We start from the raw sequence: 21194 nt of genomic DNA, 5'->3' as shown, positions 1-21194 counted from the left end.
CATATAGTCGGCCAGGCTATGGAAGAATGCGTCCCTCAACGATGGTGTGTTCCAAGAGCTTCGTCTTGCCAGGGTTCGGAAGTCGATGGAATGGTCTGCGACTGAGCGCCTGCCCTGCCGAATACTGAACAGTTCACGGGACGCCTCTGCGGTTGGTGAATCCAGGTCAAACACCTTCAGCATCTCCTCAGCAAACAGGTCGAAGGTTGCACATGCGGGGGTTTGACGTTCGAACTCGGCTGTTCCCCAGAGTCGAGCTCGGTCCGTCAAGTGAGTGATGGCATACCCAACTCTAGCCCCCTCAGTGGCAAAGGTCCTTGGCTGCAGGGAGAACTGAAGTCGGCAGCTAGTCAGGAATGGCCGGACCTGGGTTGGATCACCGTTGAAACGCTCTGGGTTTCCAATCCTGGGTTCTGGAGCATGAGCAGCGGCTGCAGCGACCGGGGCAGATGACTCGGGAGCCGGGCTGGTGGACAGAGTGGCTGGAGCTGGGCCGGCTAGAGCAGATGGGGGGGTAAGGTTGTTGAGGAGTTGGATGACCATGGCGAGTTGTTGTTGCTGCTGCTCGAGCCGCTGGTGCTGTTGGTGGCCGACCTGAAGCAGGGAGGCAATATCGCCACTCATGCGGCTTACCCCTCTCTCGGCGTGTTCCAGACGTTGCATGGCGTTGGGTTGCACGGGGTCGTCGGTTTCCATGTTTAGGGGAGTGTGCGCTGGGTCCGTGTTTGGTCAGATCGTACTGTCACGATTCAGACAGACGACCAGAGGACCACAATTGCGTCACACAAGAAGGTTTATTAATCCTTCAGGGGAAAGGGAAGTTGGGAGTGAATGAGGGCTTCAGGGGGTCCAGGGGATCCCGGGGGTTCAGGGGGTCCAGGGGGTCCAGGGGGTCCACGGGGTTCAGGGGGTCCACGGGGTTCAGGGGGTCCACGGGGTTCAGGGGGTCCACGGGGTTCAGGGGGTTCAGGGGGTCCAGGGGGTTCAGGGGGTCCAGGGGATCTGTATGTGTGTGTTCCCCCGGCAGCGATCACGGGAGCTGGAGGATCCGGGCAGACCTGGGGGAAACACACACACACAACAGAACAGGTGAAAACGGAGCAGTAGTGCAGTCGAGGGCAAAGCAGAAATCGTAGTCGGGGGCAGAAGGCAGGTCAACATTACCGGGGCAGGAGATAAGAGTTGGGGTGGAATCCAAGTCCGGGTCACAGATGGGAGTCAGAGAGACAAGCAGACAGGCAGGGTTCCGGTGCAGGTTTGCAGACGATCTGACAAGGGAGAGCTGAAAGACAGGGCTTTAAATACTGGGAGAGGTTAAGTGGAGAATGCAATACAGCTGTGCAGGTAAATCAGAGCAGAGTGGGGGCAGGTGGAGCTAATTGGATAGAGGGTCAACGGGTGGAGTGACAGGGCTCATGACACAACTTTACAAATTAAAGTGCAGGAAGAGGCGGAAACTCAAAAGAGCTTATCAGGTGCCTCCACCTATAGTTATATCATACTTATGAAAACAAAATATACAAATGAGCAGTTAGAAATCTATAGATGATAGAAATTAAAGGAAAATTACAAAGAATTTACACAAAAGAACAAGGATAAGTGTCCTCTGGTCTCGAAGATGGTTCTAAAGGTTTCTGCCTTTGGGTCATTCTGTCCCAAAGGCAGACATAGTGTGGTTTTAAAGTCATGTCATGCTCGACACGTGGAGGGCACTTTTCTCATGCTCACGGAAGGTGTCCAAAGCTCTTTTCCAATTTGAAAAGCCGGAGCTACTGAGGAGAGCATCTTTATTGGTGCGAATATTCTGCCTGTCCCAGTGGTATTGGCAGGGCCAATACCAGGGGAAAGGGAAGTTGGGAGTGAATGAGTGGTATTGGCAGGGCCAATACCACTGGCCCTGATAGGCACCCACGTTCCCTGCCGTCCACCCTAGGTCGAGGGCCCCACCACACCCCCAGGAGCGCCCCCCCAGCGCTGCCGGAGCCCCCAGGTGGAGGGGGAGATGGCACAACATTCTTCCATTCACACTAACGACAGGAAACATAGAAACCTGGGAATGACTCCCCCCGCCACCACGCCCACCCGTGCTGGGTTTAGACATTTGAAGAACTGCATGATATGGATCAAAAGCAAATTCTGCTAAATAAGTCTGACAACATTTTTGTCCCTTTCAAAATTGTTTTGTCAGATGCTCTTATGATTAATTTAGTGTGGGGAAAGAAACTGGTCAGAGTGCAAATCATTTTGTAAATAGTTGCAATATTTTGCAACTTCCCTCCTGATTCGGAATGCAATTTTTGCTCCTGTTGTGCAGATGAGCACCAGTATTTTCCTGACAACTTTTGGAGCATGGGGCCAGCGTCTGTGATGGGTTCCTTCCTTAATCAGGTCCCAACCAAAATAACCATAGTTAGCAAACAGTTAAGAAGGAGTTTGTGAGTCAGGGGATTACTGTTTTATAGCCCGACTGCCAAAGGCTCCATGAAAGAGCAGCACTGTCTTGTCCATCACAGCACTTGAGTTGTTTCCAGATCACATAAAATTACCAAGAATGAAGCATGTGTACTTATCTAGTGTGCATTCATGATTTAGCATAAGACATTAATGACAAAAGATCACAAACATTTACTATTTAGCTTTCAGATTGAGATCTTTATATTAAACCTGAACAAAGAAGTTACACATTCAGCCAAATTTAATTGTCATCAATCTTGTGATACACAATTAGACCATCATTTTTTTTTTTACATTAATGACTTACAAAAAGACCATAGATGTGCACCACTGCTTTTTCTAATCAGGAGAACCAAGTTTTAACCAAGTTTAAACACCTAAATGAGACTGTAAAAAGCAACCTGCATCATCCCCAGATGTGAACTTCGGTCTCCCCAAAAGCCTGAATGATTTTTAAGCATGATCTGAGGTGGTTCACACCCGAGCATTGTTCTCCTCCCTCAGACATTCTTTTTTCTTTCCAGCAGTCTGTGGTGAGGCCTGTTCAGCTCTCCACAGAAGCGATCATTCACTACGCTGATCAAGTGGCACTGGCGTTCACTTAAATTTTTGACACTTGATCATGATAATGCATTGTCACAGTGTCAAAAAAAACCAACTACTTTCTTTGTCAACATGCTGACTTTACTGCAGACCAGTTGCCTACACTTTTATATAGCAATAAAAGACTATGTTTAAATTTTCCCTTACACTTATTTTGAAGGTGTCAGTTCCTTCACACTGGCAGTTCTCACAGTCACAGTACATTGCAACTAGCAGGACTGTGCACTCACACTGGACACGTCCTCAATAGTGGGCACCTTGTGGACACTGAAACACTCGTTTGCCACATTTTCAGTAAAAGGGAGGAAAACTGTCTATCTCTTTCACCAAAAGCACATGACAAGGGAAATTGGGTTAATTTTGTCTGGAATTTACAATCAAAGAGTGAAGAGGAGGGATGCACACAAGCCGGGACTTGAGGGCTAGTCTGCTGCATGTATTAGATGTTTCCCCATCTTCAACACACCTGATTGTAATCACTGGTCATCATAAACATGTCAACAAGATCAACACAACTCTGTTGGTGACACAGCCTTGTCTATCAGGGTTGTGGTGAGGCAGGGAAACATCCAAAACGTGCAGTAGACTAGCCCTCGAGTACTGGCTTGTGTGCACCCTATGTCTGGTAGGAGTACACACAGTTTTAAACTATGAGAGCACTTACACATAAAACAATACTGTACATGCAGTGCACTGTGTTATGGTGTACTCATGAAGGTATTTCATTTGAAAGAGAGCTGGCTTAACTGGTGAGGTAGTAGCCGTTCTGTAATATGAAGTCTCGACTGAATGATGCTGCCTGGGGGCTTTCAACAAAAATTAGGAAAATGTTCTCACACCCCTAACTTGAGTTTCTCGTTGAGACAAGAGGATTTCCACAGCCCACAAGAGCCAGACAAAGGTCTATTAATCACCAGATTGATGACCTGCCATAGACATCAGAGACCATGACGCCACACAATCCTGGAGTCCCTGAGGCACAAATCAAAATGTAATATTAAATGCTACTGATTTAATTTCTTGAAGACATGACATGTAGTGCAGATACACCCAGAAGTGGTGAACTCCCAATGAACAGGAGCAACACCCCATATGACACCAGCATGAAGAGGGAACAGATCAAAACCCTAAATAACAAACATAAGGCAGCCAGTCTGTAACCTCTTACTGCTCAACCCCATAAACAGGACAAAATAAAACGGAATTCAGATGAATCACATTACAAATGTGGAAAGCCGGGGGCGCTGTTGAGCCGCCGACCAAGATGGCAGCTTAGGGTGAATGCTCCTCACAACTCTGCTAAAAGTTTACAAAGTCCTAGTTACTAACGCTCTTTAACGCTGCTAATTTGCTCTACAAGATGTCTAAACAAACAACACTTAAAAACTGCGAGAGTAGCTCTAAAGCGGTGGACGATGGATGGATGGTTCTATACCCGCTCTATGTGAAAAGTGTCATGAGATGAGATTTTGTTGTTAATTTGAGTCATATAAATTAAATTGACTTGACTTAGTATTGGTGAGTTGATGAGATGAGGTTTAGCTAATTTCAGTTGATTTGACTATGATGACAGGATTTTGTTTTTGTCACACAGATAAGTCAGCTGCATGTAGGGAGGAACAGCAAAGGACAGCAGGTGGAATGCTTTGCATTGATCTAGGGACCCCAGAAAGTGGCCCTAAGCAGGTGTCCCTCCCCCAGTACCCTCTCAGCCAATTTGATACCCAGCAAAGAGCATTTAGTAAGAGCTGGTTTGAGCAATTTAAATGGCTGGAGTACTCTGTAGCCAAAAACTCCACATTTTGCTTTTCATGTCGGCTGTATGGAAGGCAGAATATTCGCACCAATAAAGATGCTCTCCTCAGTAGCTCCGGCTTTTCAAATTGGAAAAGAGCTTTGGATACCTTCCGTGAGCATGAGAAAAGTGCCCTCCACGTGTCGAGCATGACATGACTTTAAAACCACACTATGTCATGGTGATGTGATTGAGCAGCTGAATACTGCAAGCGCAGCAGAAATAACAGAGAGGCACCAATACCTTCAGCGCATTGTGGGTGTAAGCACATTTTTAGGGAAGCAAGGCATCCCATTCCTTGGGCATGATGAGCAAGACACAAGCCAGAATCCAGGCAACTTCCTCGAATGCATGCACTTCCTCGAATGCATGAAACTCCTCAAAGAATTTGACCCATTTCTCCAAAAATATAAGCCTCCTTCTAATGCCACCTACCTCTCCCATTCGACCCAAAATGAAATGATTACCTGCATTTCACATGAAATAACTGAAAACATCACAAAACAAATTAGGTCCTCCAAAATGTACTCTGTCATGGCAGATGAATCCAGAGACCACCACACAGAGCAGCTGGCTGTCTGTGTTCGTTATGTCACACAAGAGGGTTCCCCAAAAGAGACTTTTCTTGGTCTACACAAGTTAGACAGATTTGACGCAAAGTCCATTGCAGATGGAGTAGAGGCAGTGCTGCAGTCTCAAAACCTGGGCGACCTCATGTGTGTTGCACAAACATAAGATGGAGCAGCAGTGATGAGTGGAGCAGTGGGGGGTGTCCAGGCCCGCTTCAGAGAGCGACACCCTGAAGCAGTGTATGTACACTGTTATGCACATGAGCTCAACCTTGTCCTGTGTTACACATGTAAAGCCATACCTGAAGCTTCTGCATTCTTCGACCTGCTTGAAAACGTGTACACATTTTTCAGCAACTCTCTTGTAAACCACACCAAGTTTGTTGAAATCCAGAACCAACTTGGATTAAAGCCATCTGAACTTGTACAGCTCACCACAACAAGATGGGCTAGCAAGGTGAGGTCTGTCAGAGCTGTCATGAACAACATTCCTGCGATTTTAGCATGTCTCAGGACCATGAAAACAGCCATGGCCCAAGGGATCCAGTCAAAGCTCTGCAAGCCAAAGACTATCTACATGCTGGTGATGTTTGCCCAACTCCTTGGGATAACCGAAGGGCTTCACCGGTACCTGCAGGGGGAACGTTTGGACTTGGGCAGAGCAGCTCAGTATAAGATGGCGACTGTTGAAAGTTTGACAGATCTCCGCACAGACGCTGGAGCTGAAGATGTATTCAAGAGGGCCATGACCTTATGCGAGGAAAATGACATCCAGCTCCCTGTTTGTCCCAGGCAGAAACAAAAACGACTGGATGGTTTTGTGGTGGAGTCAGCCTGTGGGTCAACCTCCAATCCGACCACCTCTGAGGATTTCAGCTTTTTTATCCGTGCCTGGACAGGATGATACAGGAGCTCACCCATCGATTTTCCGATGTGGGAGAAGAGCTTATGTTAGGCATTCAAGCCTGCGACCCAACCACAGAGACCTTTCTCTCTGAAGATGCTCTCAAAAGCCTTGCTACACATTATACGGTTCAACTGAAGCCAGAAGATCTCCTGGTGGCCAAAAACTTCATCAAGATAAGGATGGAGAAAGAGAATGTTCCTGATACAGCCAGTGTATTCAAATTACTCGATGGAGACATGTTTCCCAGCCTGAAGGCAATCCTCCAAATGGCCCTGACAATCCCAGTAAGCAGCTGCAGCTGTGAGCGCTCCTTCAGTGCCTTGCGCCGTCTTCATACATGGTTAAGGAGGACCATGGGCCAAGACAGGCTCAATGACCTAGCCATCATCTCCATTGAGAAGGAAAACTTGGATGCCATAACCCCTGACAACATTATTGACCGATTTGCTAAATTGAAACCACGTCGGCACAGCCTTATGTTGCCACCACAACAAGAAAAGTAAAAAAAAGAATTGAGAGGGGATGGGAGATTTGAACAAAGAGTGCACACCAAAAAACAAAAAAAAAACTGAAGGAGAGTGAAGAAAAAAGGAGAGAGATGAGGGTGGTGAGAAAGGAGTGAACAAAAGAAGTTGTGAGAAGGAGAGAGAAGAAAACTGTGTGAGAAGCCAGGGGTGGAGAATTGGTGGAGAGAAGGAGAGAAGAAAGTGAGAGGAGAGAAGAAAGTGAGGAAAAGAATGAAGAAAAAAGGAGAGAGATGAGGGTGGTGAGAAAGGAGTGAAGAAGAGAAGTTATGTGAAGGAGAGAGAAGAGGAGTGTGTGAGAAGCCAGGGGTGGAGAATTGGTGGAGAGAAGGAGAGAAGAAAGTGGGCAAGAGTGGAGAAGAAGAGTGAGGAGAAAGAGAGTGTAAAATAGTTCTGTATATTGTATGCATGTGTTAGATATTTAATGTTAAATGTTTATTGTAATTGTGTTGTATGTTTTCGGCAACATTCATGCCAATAAACCCAATTTGAATTTAAATTTGAGTGGAGAGAATTGGAAATGAGACATAAAACTTGTGGAGAAAGCAGAGGAACAAAGACAAGATATGAAAAAGGGTTGAGAAGGAATTAAGACCAGAGCAGCATAGGACAGCAAAGGTGGAAGCCAGGATCACATGTAAGACAATAGATGCATTTCATGTTTGTTTTTTACATATGAAGTTTATGAAGTGCCAGCCAGGATCACATGTAGGCTGCTGTAAGAAAATAAGATGCATTTTATTATGTTTTCTGCATCTTAAGTTTCCGATTAATCTCAATATCTTTTTTGTTTTATATTTTCTTCTTTCAGTGGATGCGAGGCGTGTGCAGTTGATGTCCTGGATCCAGTAACTTCAAGCAGCTGCTTAGTAGGGCTGCAACTAACTGTTATTATCTTGATTCTTGGTTCATCTGGCAGCTGCTGACGACTGTAACATCATAACGTTTAATAGTAAAAGGGTCTGGATTTATAAGTTGTCAGTTGTTTTTGTTCACATTTTACCGCCCGCCCAAACCCCCCCCGGGGCTAAGCCCCGGATCTCCTGGCATCCTAGATCCTCCCCTGTCCAACAGTCTCCCCCTAGTTGGCGCTTGCAAGTGAGGTGGCTTCAAAACCCAGAATTTGTTAAATACATAGAAGATAAGATTGATGACTACTTCTCAGATCAATACTACTCAAGCCAACGCATGCATTAGGTGGGAAGCCTTTAAGGCGTATATTAGAGGGGAAATCATTAGTTTTACAAGTACTAAAAATAAGAAACAAAAAGCAGAAATTAATAAATTGGAGAAACAAATCAAATCTTTGGAAATTGATATAAATAACAAAGATGACCTAGAAAAATGAAAACAATTAAAGCTGCAAGCAGCGATGAACGGGCCCTCGAGCGTGCAATTTTCACCAATAAAAGTCAAGGACTCAAAACTAAGTCTGATGACACCCACCCACCCACGACTCTCTATGTCAAACCATTCAAAAGTTATGGCAGAAAATAGGGACTATCAAATATTGACCAATCAGAAGAAGAGGCGGGGCTAATTTGCACCAATTATGGTCAAGGAGTCAAAACCATGTCCAATGACACCACCCACCAGTCTTTATGTCAAACCATTCAAAGGTAATTGCAGAAAATAGGAACTATCACATATCGACCAATCAGAAGAAGGGGCGGGGCTAATTCATGCCAATGAAGGTCAAGTACTCAAAACTGAGTCCGATGACACCACCCACGACTCTTTATGTCAAACCATTCAAAAATGATGGCAGAAAGTAGGAACTATCAAATATGGACCAATCAGATGAAGGGGGGGTGTGCTTTTTGGCATCTAGCGTCGCCACGGTAACACTTTTGACTGAGAAAAGTAATGCGCATCGCCGCAGGATCTAGACACACATTTTGATGTATAACACACCTGGGTGCATGTTACGGTTTGGGCGAAGAAACGGCCGAAGAAATGGAATAAATTGCGCCAAAATGACACGATTAATTCAAAATGGCCGACTTCCTGTTCAGGCCATGGCGCCAAGAGACTTTTCTTTAAGTTGCGACATGATACAGGTGTGTACTGATTTTCGTGCATGTACGTCAAACCGTATTGTGGGGCTTCAGGCACAAAGTTTTCTAGGGGGTGCTGTTGAGCCATTAGGCCACGCTCATTAATGCAAACCATTAAATGACTTTTGGGGCACGTTTAGGGGGGCAAAAAGGCCCTCACTTCGTCGAAAGAAAAACAAGAAAAACAAAAACATTTCCTACAGATACAATAGGGCCTTCGCACTGTCAGTGCTCGGGCCCTAATTATTAATCTTAAAAACAGAATACAATAAATGTAACAGCTGATATAGCAGCAAAACGTTTATTGTGGTTGAACCTGGCTTTTTATGATCAGGGAGAAAAGGCTGGTAAATTGTTAGCTTGGAGAATCAAAAAAATACAATCTGAAACAGCCATTAATGGCCTAATTACACAAACAGGAGCGATGTGGAATGACCCTCAAGATATTAATTATACATTTAAGGAATATTATCTATCATTGTACAGGTCAGAATGCTCTTCCTCTCCTGCCCATAGGGATACCTTTCTTAATAATCTCCAGTTTGAAATGCTTACAGAGGAGGTTAAAGAGGACCTGGACAGTGACATAACAGTGGAAGAGATATTGCAGGCTATTAAAAGTGTCAACTCAGGCAAAGCTCCAGGGCCAGATGGCCTGCCAATAGAGTTCTATAAAACCTTCCAGAAGCTGTTGTTGATCCCACTTTTGAATATGTTTAAGGAATCACTTAATAATGGTATCCTTCCACCAACTTTAAGACTCGCTACAATAATCCTTATCTTAAAACCCGGGAAAACACAGACTAACTGCTCCTCATACAGACCTATTAACCTTATGGGAGTTGACACCAAAATATTGTGTAAAGTTCTTGCTAAAAGGCTAGACCCATACATTCCTTCTTTGGTACACAGCAATCAGGCTGGGTTTGTAATGGGTCACCAGGGATTTCATAACATTAGGCAAGGCAACTTTATTTATATAGCACAATTCAACACAAGGTGATTCAAAGTGCTTTACATCGACATTAAAAGCAGCAAGACATAATTGTACAGTAAATAAAATTATGAGAAAAGGAGGTAAAATAATAAATAAAATGATAAGAAAAGAAGTAAAATAATAAAAAGCACAAGCTGTTAAAAATAAAAATAAGGGCAGTAGAGTACAGCAGGTAAGTATTTAATTTAAGGGTACGCTTCAGTAAACAGTAATGTTTTTAGGCCTGATTTAAAGGAGCTGACAGTTGGAGCAGACCTCAGGTCTACAGGAAGTTTGTTCCACCGGTGAGGAGCAGAATAACTGAACGCTGCCTCACCTTGCTTGGTTCTGGTTCTTGGGAACCACAACAAACCAGATCCAGATGAACCTCAGGGGTCGGGGAGCTTCATAGGGAACTAACAAATCCAGAATGCATTTTGGTCCAAGGATAAGGATACTCAATTAGTAAATTAGCAGACATTTTCAATTCAATTCAATTTTATTTATATAGCGTCTAATACAACAGAGTTGTCTCTAGACGCTTTACAGAGACCCATACCCAGAACATGACCCCCGAGCAGATATTACATAAACAATGGCAGGTAAAAAACTCCCCTAGTGGGAGAAAAACCTTAAGCCAAACAGTGGCAAGGAAAAACTCCCCTTTAGGAGGGAAGAAACCTTGAGCAGGACCAGGCTCATCAGGGGGGACCCTCCTGCCGAGGGCCAGACTGGTGGGTCAGGGACGGCAACAGCACAGCAGGCAGGTGGAAGCAGCAACGGGATGACCGGGGGTGGGGACCGCAGGCCAGCACACAGCTCCCGAAGCTCCGGCCCAATCAGCAAGTCCCAGGTTGGGGTGCAGGGTCAGGAAAAGACTTGTGCTCCGTAATGCAAGCTACAAGCCACCCATGGCCACCTGCAGGACAAAAGAGAGAAAAGGGAGGAGAAGGGGGGGGCAGCAACGGGATGACCAGGGGTGGGGACCGCAGGCCAGCACACAGCTCCCGAAGCTCCGGCCCAATCAGCAAGTCCCAGGTTGGGGTGCAGGGTCAGGGAAAGACTTGTGCTCCGTAATGCAAGCTACAAGCCACCCACGACCACCTGCAGGTTCCGGTGTCCGGCAAAGGATGCTGCAACATGGACAAAAGAGAGAAAAGGGAGGAGAAGGGGGGGCCAGCACAAGAAACTACAGGAGCGACTCTGACACACTAAAGTTTACACTACCTAGAGATTTACCAACACCAGCTAGAGGTTTACTAAACACTAACTATAGGCTTTACTAAACAGAAAGGTTTTAAGTTTAGTTTTAAAGGTGGAGGTGGAGTCAGCCTCCTTAACCCAGATTGGAAGTTGGTTCCAAAGTAATGGTGCCTGATAGCAGAACGCCCGCCCTCCAAATCTACATTTAGATACTCTAGGAACTACGAGTAAACCTGCACTCTGAGAACGGAGAGCTCTGACAGGAACATAAGGCACTATCAGGTCTTGCAAATAATGCGGAGCTAAGCCGTTTTGGGCTTTATACGCAAGTAATAAAATTTTAAATTGGATTCTGAATTTTACGGGTAACCAATGGAGCGACGCTAACACTGGAGAGACGTGGTCTCTCCTGCTAATTCCTGTCAGTACTCGTGCTGCTGCATTTTGGATCAGCTGGAGCCTATTCAGCAAATTACTTGGACATCCTGCTAACAACACATTACAGTAATCTAGTCTAGAAGATACAAACGCATGAACTAGTTTTTCTGCATCACTCTGTGAGAGGATTTTCCTAATCTTTGCAATATTACGGAGATGGAAAAAGGCTATTTTACAAACCTGATTGACATATGGTTTAAACGACAAATCCTGATCGAAAATAACACCAAGATTTCTCACAGTTGCACTGGAAGCCATTGCAACACCATCTAATCCCTTCCTAAGATGCTCTGGACCAAGAATGATAACCTCTGTTTTATCTGAATTTAGAAGCAGGAAATTTCTGGACATCCAGTCCTTGATGTCCCTAAGACATGCCTGAAGTTTAACTAACGGTTCTGTTTCATCCGGCTTCATAGACAAATAGAGCTGCGTATCATCAGCATAACAATGAAAGTGTATGCCGTGATTCTGGATTATACTTCCCAACGGCTGCATGTATAAACTGAACAAGATTGGCCCTAGCACTGAACCCTGCGGAACACCATAACAGACCCTTGACTGTTCTGAAGAAACCTCATGTACATGAACAAACTGGAACCTGTCAGATAGGTATGATTTAAACCAACATAGAGCTGTCCCTTTAATCCCAACAACATGCTCTAACCTGTGCAGTAAAATGCCATGATCTATAGTGTCAAAAGCAGCACTGAGGTCCAGTAGAACCAGTATGGACACTAATCCCTTATCTGAGGCCATAAGGAGGTCATTCGTGACTCGAACAAGTGCTGTCTCTGTGCTATGATGCATTCTGAACCCTGACTGAAAGACTTCAAACAGATCATTTCTATACAAATAGTCACATAACTGGCTTGAAACTGCCTTTTCCAGAATTTTAGACACAAATGGAAGGTTGGAAATTGGTCTATAATTAGCTAAGGTGTCTGGGTCAAGAGAAGGTTTTTTAAGTAAAGGTTTAATTACTGCGACTTTGAAAACCTGTGGTACATATCCTAAACTTAGGGATAGGTTAATTTGGTCCAGTATTGTCGTACCAATAAGAGAAAAAACATGTTTGAATAGACGAGTCGGGATGGGGTCTAACATACATGTGGTTGACTTAGCTCTATTAACGAGTGAAGTCAGCTCAGGGAGGTCTATAGGATCAAAACAGTCTAGAGACAAGTCAGAGCCTAGGGAAGTCGCTAAAGCTGAAGAAACACCTACAACCGGCTGGTTGATTTCTTCTCTAATTCTCGCGATTTTACTGTTGAAGAAGCCCATAAAGTCCTCACTACTGAGAGCTGCAGGAATGCACGGCTCAACAGAGTTGTGACTCTTTGTCAGCCTGGCTACAGTGCTGAACAGAAAACGTGGGTTACTTTTGTTATCCTCTATCAGCGTTGAATAATAAGCTGTTCTGGCTTTGCGAATGGCTTTTTTATATACTATTAGAATATCTTTCCATTCACGATGAGAGTCTACAGACCTACAAGAGTACCACTTCCTTTCCATTTTACGCACGTTTTGTTTCAACATGCGGATATCTGAATTGTACCAGGGAGTTAAGCTCCTGTGGCTAGAAACCCTCCTTTTCAAAGGAGCAACTTCATCTAAAGCTGAATGCAACAAATCAGCAGTGTTACTAGCAAGGAAATCAACATCTGCAGAGGTAGAACCCAGGTCACTGGCCTCGACTACATCACTATTTCGCACTGTCGTAAGATAAGCAATGGCCTCCCTAAATTTAACAATAACTTCATCAGACAAACATCTGCTAAAATAATACCTCCTATTTTGCACTTCAACATCAACAAAATTAAATTCAAACGTTATTAAGTAATGGTCGGATAAAAGGGAGTTTACAGGTGACACCAACAGACCATCAGTTTCAACACCGTAGGTGAGAACGAGATCGAGAGTATGATTAAAACAGTGCGTCGGTTTATCCACTTTTTGTGAGATACCCATTGATTCTAGAAGAGAATCGAAGGCTAATTTAAGATTATCGCTTTCAACATCCATATGAATGTTAAAATCACCCACTATGATGAATTTATCTGTGCTGATCAATAATCCAGAAAGGAAATCTGAAAATTCAGACAAAAACTCCAGATACGCACCAGCAGGGGGCCGGTACACTACCACTAACACAACTGGCTTCTCTGATTTCCGGCTCGGAAATTTCAGACCAAGCATGAGGCTTTCAAATGTATTATAGTTGCACTTGGGTTCAATTTTTGTTTGGAGACCGGAGTTATAAATTGCTGCGACTCCTCCGCCTCGGCCCGTGCTTCTAGGAATGTGATGATTAAAGTAGCCGGGCGGAGTTGATTCATTCAAACTAACATACTCTTCCTCCTGTAACCATGTTTCTGTTAAGCAGAAAATATCACTCCTGCTCTCTGTAATTATATCATTTACTAACAGAGACTTAGAGCTTAATGATCGTATATTTAGTAGTCCGCATCTAATTTTTCGGTCTGTAATTGGTACCAAATGTGCATTGGTTTTAATTTTTACAAGGTTATCTTGGTTAACGCCTCTATAACGCTGCACCTGGTGAACTTTTGGAGGGCGGGGAACTGCAACCACTTCTATTTTGCTAGGCACCTGGCCAGAGTCGCCAATATCATGTAATCCTACAGTTTTAGAGTCGCTAATTACATAATGCAATCCTACAGTTTTGTTGGCAGGCGTTGGTCCTTGAGAAGCAACAGATGTGTCGCTGAGCCCTTTAAGACTACCCTTCCTCCGAACCGTCACCCAGCTGCCCTGCCTGGCCGGCTGCCGGGGAGCTGCAGGGGAGCGGTTACGCTCAGCTGCTACGGGCCGGTCCGCAGAGGATTCTATCGGACTATGGTCTAGTTGGCCAAACCGGACCTCTAACTGACTAAGCCTCGCCTCCAGCCCTGTTAAACTACAGCTCTGCATCCTGGCCTGGACCCTGCATTGTCAGGGGGAGTGTCTAATAACATTGGCCAGATTTCTAGACATAAGAGCTGCACCATCCCGGGTGGGATGAATGCCGTCCCTTCTAATCAGACCGGGCTTTCCCCAGAATGTCTCCCAGTTGTCAATAAAGTCCACGTCGTTTTCTGAACACCACTGAGACAACCAGCGGCGGAGCGAGAGCATGCGACTAAACATGTCATCGCTGGTCAGATTGGGGAGGGGGCCAGAAAAACCTACGGAGTCTGACATGGTTTTGGCGAAGTTACACACCGAGACAATATTCATTCTGGTTACTTCCGACTGGCGAAGACGGGAGTCATTAGCTCCGACATTGATGATAACTTTACCATATTTACGATTACCCTTTGCCAGTAGCTTCAAATTTGCTTCTATGTCGCCCGCTCTGGCCCCCGGGATGCACCTAACTAAGGTCTCTGGAGTCGGCTTCACATGTCTGACTATGGAGTCTCCAATCACCAGGGTCGGTTTCTCAACAGATGTGTCGCTAAGTGGGGAAAATCTGTTAGACACATGAAGCGGGTGGTGGTGTTCCGTGAGCCCTTTAAGACTAGTCTTCCTCCGAACCGTCACCCAGCTGCCCTGCCTGGCCGGCTGCTCGGGAGCTGCAGGGGAGCGGTTACGCTCAGCTGCTACGGGCCGGTCCGCCGCTAGCTTAGCCTGGTTAGCTGAGGAGGCTCTCGGACTATGGTTTAGTTGGCCGAACCGGACCTCTAACTGACTGAGCCTCGCCTCCAGCCCTGCAAATAAACTACACTTTAAGCACTTACCGTCTTCACTAAAGGAGGCAGAGGAATAACTAAACATTTCACACACTGAGCAGGAAAGAGGTGAAGCGGTGGGAGCCGGAGCGGCCATGCTAAGATGCTAACGGAGGCTAACGGACAGAAAATGTATCGGTGATTGGTGACAGTGAAAGTTACGGAAGAGAAAATGAGCGAGTGTTGAAATAAAGACAGTAATGTACCAGATATAGTGCTATTTTACCAGAAAACAGTCTAAGTTTTAGATAAAAAGTCGGGAGAGATCTGAGCCTGCAACGCCGTGAAACGGCAGCAGCACAGACCGCAAACACCAGGAAGTGACGCGATGCGTGACGCAATACGTTACCCAATCAGCAAACACCAGGAACGATTTTGAATAATTGGTGTGACAAGCTATAAAAGACAGCTGTGGCAGGACGACCCGTAGGGAAAATACAAGTACCATGGCTTATCTCGCACTGTTGGATTAGGAGGACTGTGCGCTCCGCAGGGAGCGCGTTTTCAAAAAGCGTGCTGATCTGTTCAGTGAGAGCATGGAGTGGCTTCTCAGCAGGTACCGCTTCCCAAAAAATATTTTGATGGATCTATGCCACGAATTACAACCAATGTTGGAGCGAGAGACAAAACGCACCAACGCCATCCCAGTGCCACCGGAACATTTCAGAGAGAGATTGGAGACATAAGCAAAATCATGCCGGCAGTGTTGGATGCAATAATCTCTCTGGCCCCAATTTACATCCAGTTCCCATACACACATCACCAACAAGCCGAAATTAAACGAGGATTTCACGCCATCGCCGGATTCCCAAACATAATTGGAGCTATAGATTGCACCCACATCGCCATAAAAGCACCATCACACAATGAATTCAGTTACGTCAACAGGAAAGGATTTCATTCAATCAATGCACAAATAATCTGCAATGCAACTATGTCTCTGACAAACGTTGTTGTCCGGTGGCCTGGAGGAAAGCACGGCTCATTTATTCTGCAGCCAAGCTCTGTTGGTTTGAACCTCCAAGCAGGAGCTGTTGAGGATGACTGGCTTATTGGTGAGTGTTACAACATTTCGAAATTATTTTCTGGGCTTCGTATGGCTAATTATAACATCTCTATAGGTGATCGCGGATATCCACTAAAGCCATGGCTGATGACCCCCGTACCCAACCCGAGGACCCCGCAGGAGCAGCACTACAACCGGGCCCATGCACGCTCAAGAACAGTGGTTGAACGCACAATAGGCCAGCTAAAAGGCCGATGGCTGTGCCTGTCCAGCGCGGGGGGGACACTTCAGTATAAGCCTGAAAAAGTCTGCCACATCATCTTGCTTGCTCTGTGCTTCACAACTTAGCCATCAGACAAGGTGTCCCTCTGCAGGAACCCCCCAGAGCAGAGGAGCCCATGCCCAACGCAGAGCCTTTCCCACCCCCTGATGCCGCTGCCATTCAAACAAGAGAGAGGATCATACAGGGATATTAGGTAGGTTTGTATGGAGCCAAATCAAGGACAAAAGTTTTGTGATTGAAAAACTAAGATTTGAACCTGAAAATTCAAGTTTTGATCATGAACTTATTTTTTTTTTCAGTTTTTTTCAGTATCAGATCTTTTTTTCAGTTTCAGATCAAAAAGTGAAATACGGAGAAATTCCTCTTCTTCGCCCTCTTTGCCATGATTTCGGTAAGGGGGAAGGAATCCATTCACGCATTATCAAAGGGAGTGTTGCTACCATATATGGTCAATTGGAGGCGTTTCTGAATGCAAATGACCGTAACCATGCACGAGCACGGCAGTTAAGAACAGGTGGGATTTATCATCACTGATCATTTACTAGTGTGCGTACGACCGGTGTCCGCATGTTTGATAAATTCATATTTTTTTGTACTTACACACATTCTAAATTTCATTCCTACAATGGAATTTAGAACTTTTTCTACGAACGGTTGATAAATGAGGCCCCTGGTGTTTGTAAGGAGTCTGGCGGCAGCGTTCTGGATCAGCTGCACCTGCCTGATTGATTTCTTGTTCAGGCCTGTAAAGATGCCATTGCAATAATCCAACCTACTGAAAATGAATGCATGAAGAAGTTTTTCCATGTCTTGTTTAGACAGAATCCCCTTAATTCTAGCAATGTTTTTTAGGTGGTAGTAGGCAGATTTAGTGATAAACTTTAGATGGCTATTAAAGTTCAGGTCTGAGTCAATAATTACACCAAGATTTCTGGCTTGATTTGTAGCCGTCAATGACATGGAACCAAGGTGAGCGTTGATCTTTTCCCTTTCATTTTTAGGGCCAAAAATTATCACCTCTGTCTTTTCTGCATTAAGCTGGAGAATATTCCAGCACATCCACTCGTGATTTGGTGAATACAGTTACTCAATGAGATTAGGGGACTGTAGTCATGTGGTGACACTGAAATATAGAGTTGTGTGTCATCGGCATACATATGGTAGGAAATGTTGTGATGTTCCATAATCTGAGCTAGCGGTTGCATATAGATGTTGAATAGAAGCAGTCCGAGAATGGACCCTTGAGGAACCCCACATGTGATCTTGATTCTCTTAGACTCATGGTTTCCAATTGACACAAACAGGCCCTATCTTGGAAGTAAGATTTGAACCATTGAAGCACAGTGCCGGTAGGTCCCACCCACTTTTCCAATCAGCTGAGTAGAACGTTATGATCAATTGTGTCAAATGCAGCACTGAGATCCAGTAATGATCCAGTAATACCAGAACAGAGGATTTGCCTGCATTAGAAGGGTCCTCAACATAATTCATTCTCAAAATAATGCCAAGGATCCAGCGCTGCTATCTTTAGATGCTAGAGAGGCATTTGATCGAATCGAGTTGCCTTATTTGTTCAGTGTGTTACCAAGATATGGAATTGGGTGACATTTTATGAGATGGATAGAATTATTGTACACCAAACCTACAGCACGTGTTATGACGAATACTAATTTATCAAGTCCAATAATTTTAGAGAGGTCAACCTGTCAGGCCTGCCCTCTCTCCCCATTATTGTTTATTTTGGCCATTGAGCCCTTAGCAATGTCTATTAGAGCTGAAGCCAATCTGTATAACAATTGGAGGCCATGAGCACAGAATATCTTTGTACACAGACGACGTGATCCTTTTCTTGTCCAACTTATCAAAAAGTGTCCAAACGTTATTACACTTAATTACTAAATTTGGTCAGTTTTCTGGATACAGTATTAATAATGCAAAATCTTCCATACTCTTTTTGAATAAGGACGAAAGAATTAATTATATAAACACCTTTTTCCAGTGCGAGAGAGGGTTTTACCTACCTGGGAATTAGGTTTACCCCCCAAATTAATACAGTGGTCAAAGCAAATTATGACCCGCTGATGAGAGAGGTAAGAGACTCGCTCGAAAAATAGACAACAATGCCAATTTCATTAATTGGGAGGATCAATTTAATTAAAATGGCTATCTTGCTGAAATTCTTGTACTTGTTCACTTCCAATATTTTTGCCAAAATCCTTTTTTAAAGAAATTAATAGGGAATTTTGTAGGTTTATTTGGAACAACAGAAAACCTAGACTCAGACTCTTGTTATTGTATTTACCATACGATAGGGGTGGATTACAGATTCCCAATGTACAATGGTACTACTGGGCCGCTCAGCTACGCAGCATTATGTGTTATTTTGTCACACAATCTCCTCCAGCATGGGTCTATATTGAACAGGCGTCAATACCCAAGTTGCCATTAAGCATGTATTTGTATTCAGCAGATTTTAAAACCCTAAAAAAAACATCAACAAACACCTTCCTTAGAAATTCTATTGATGTATGGTTTAAATCTCACAGGCATATTGGTGATACACCCTCCGTCTCCCAATTTTCACCGATTTGGGGTAATGCGCAGTTCACTCCTGGCAGAGCAGACGTTCCAGATCTGGGCCAACAGAGGGGTGCAAAAAATTGGAGACCTATATGATGAGGGAACTTTACTAACATTTAACGAACTCTGTCTGAAATATTCAATTCCAGGGAAACAATTTTTTAAATATTTACAATTGAAGCACTTCATCTCATCAAAACATCATCAGGCCTCATATGAGCCGCCGCTGTCCTGCCTTGAGAGTGTGGTGTTAAAACATATGCATGGGAAACAGCAAATTTCCATAATGTATATGACAAGACATGGACAAGGAATCTAGTCATGATAGGAGGGCGTGGAGTTTAGACATTAACGAAGATATAGAAGAAGCTGAGTGGATGACAGCTATTAATACTCAAATGAAACTACTGCAGCACAAATGGCTGATGAGGACATACATAACCCCTGAAAAACTTAATAAATGGTCCCCTGACATTCCGGATACATGTGTGAAATGTTTGACTGAGAAAGGTAGCTACCTTAATCCATTATGTATGGGAATGCCCCAAGTTGGTAGCTTTTTGGAAAACGGTTGTCCGTATTCTAAGCAGAATCACAGGTATCCAGGTACCCTGTTCAGCAAAACTTTGTATTTTAGGGATATATCCAGACAATTTCTCTTTCAACTCTAAGCATAAGACTCTGATCAACTTTGGCCTCCTGCAGGCCAGAAGGAAGATTGCTTTTTCCTGGAGAGAGACTGAGGAATCCTCTACACAGTCCTGGATTAGAGAGATGGCAATGTGCGTTACATTAGAAAAGCTAACTTATGTAATTAGAGGTAAAGCACAAGAATTCGAAGAAGTATGGACACCTTTAATGGATTTTATCAAGCAACAATAGAATATATTTCTGTAAAACAAGTAAGAGTGACAATTTTTGTTTGTTTGTGAAGCTATTGAGTGTTTTTTTTAATTAATTAATTAATTAATTAATTAATTTATTTATTTATTTCCTTTCTTTATTTGTTCTATCTTGTTTTGTTTTTGTCTGTGTACACAGCAAAACCTGCTTGCATTTTATTGTGCAATTAATGTCTAGGCGAAGAAGGAGCAACACGTTCTCATGCGTCCCACACGTCCTGTGGCCCTTCAGGAGCTTGAGGCCACAAGCATCTATTCAACAGTTCTGTGCAAACCTTCAAAGTTTAATAGTCGTACACCTTGAGAAATAATCACACAGCCAGCAGCCAGTGTTGAAGTACCTTTGAATGCCAATCACAAGTAGGTCCGACCAAGAGCAAGGAGGGTAAACACGCAGCAGAAATCTAATAACACCTAACTGCCAAGCTAGTATAAATGGGAGTCCTGCTGAAGAGTATTCAGCTCTTTCCGTGCGGTTGTGCGAGGAGTGTGCAGAGAAAAGAGCCTTTGTGGCTGTGCAGGAACAAATACATTCCTCACAAATCTGTGCTTTGACTTGTTGTTTGACATGGTTTTTACCATAAACCTACTTGGTTATTGCAAAATAATATTTGATTAGGTTTAAGTTTGACTGCAATAGCTTTAATGTATACTGCACTCACTTACAAAACAACAGTATAGGTCACAATAGGTAAGAACATCTTTCAAAATCAAGCAGAGACAAGGTCGTGCAAAACAGATCACTTTTGGCTGGCATGAGAGATGAAATTTACTTCACAACGCCTCCTCTTCTTGTTGGCCTCCGCACTCTCGCATCAGGTGCTCTCTGCGATGACCTACTGCAGGGTCACCGTTGAAAGCTCTCTTCTCTCAGGGCCTTATCACAATATCATGACCTGACTCTCAGGGTATGACTCTGGAAAAAAAAATAAAAAATTCAATGAAATGTCCATAGCTAACCCACCTAGTCCTTTTATCTAATTTCCACCAAGATGTTATCCATAAGTCTGTATCACATATTATTGATTTCTCTTATTGCTACCACTGGTTTGATGGTGCTTTGTGCTAAGTCCTCAATTCACCTCTGCAAACACACACGCTACTGTACGTTCAGGGTTTCAGCTGTATCAACTATCAAGTCAGCACGCGCTCATCTGCTCATG

This window comes from Cololabis saira, chromosome 12 (genome assembly GCF_033807715.1).
Source record: "Cololabis saira isolate AMF1-May2022 chromosome 12, fColSai1.1, whole genome shotgun sequence".
NCBI classification, from domain to species: domain Eukaryota; kingdom Metazoa; phylum Chordata; class Actinopteri; order Beloniformes; family Belonidae; genus Cololabis; species Cololabis saira.
The sequence above is the reverse complement of the archived record's forward strand: the minus strand, read 5'-3'. Positions refer to the sequence as shown.